Raw genomic sequence first — 247 nt, 5'->3', positions numbered from 1 at the left:
AGTGATTTCAGCCTGATGTTCGCCTGCACTCTTCCTGTTCTCTGACCTATTGTTTCAAATCACCTTTACCTACTTTTGAATTGGTCTGTCCCACCCTGAATCTCATAATCTTGACATTTGAGTGATATTTAAGTGGGACCATGTGTGAGCCAACTTTTAATTGTTAGACATACCTGTGTGTCATATTTGTGCCTGAGCAGGGAGTCTGCCCCTTCTGGAAGACTTTGGAGCAAAGGCACATGGGTAG

At 43.7% G+C, this 247-nt stretch overlaps 1 protein-coding gene across 1 annotated transcript in view; it reads right to left on the bottom strand.

The window, feature by feature from the left end:
- The window catches only part of LOC104966318 (zinc finger E-box-binding homeobox 1-like), a 35,537-nt gene that overhangs the window by 32,315 nt on the left and 2,975 nt on the right, over nucleotides 1-247 (bottom strand). The gene's annotated exons all lie outside the window — the stretch shown is intronic.

The sequence above is a fragment of the Notothenia coriiceps genome, unplaced genomic scaffold (assembly GCF_000735185.1).
Source record: "Notothenia coriiceps isolate Sejong01 unplaced genomic scaffold, NC01 NC01_scaffold00037246, whole genome shotgun sequence".
NCBI classification, from domain to species: Eukaryota; Metazoa; Chordata; class Actinopteri; order Perciformes; family Nototheniidae; genus Notothenia; species Notothenia coriiceps.
This window is presented reverse-complemented; position numbering and strand designations above follow the sequence as displayed.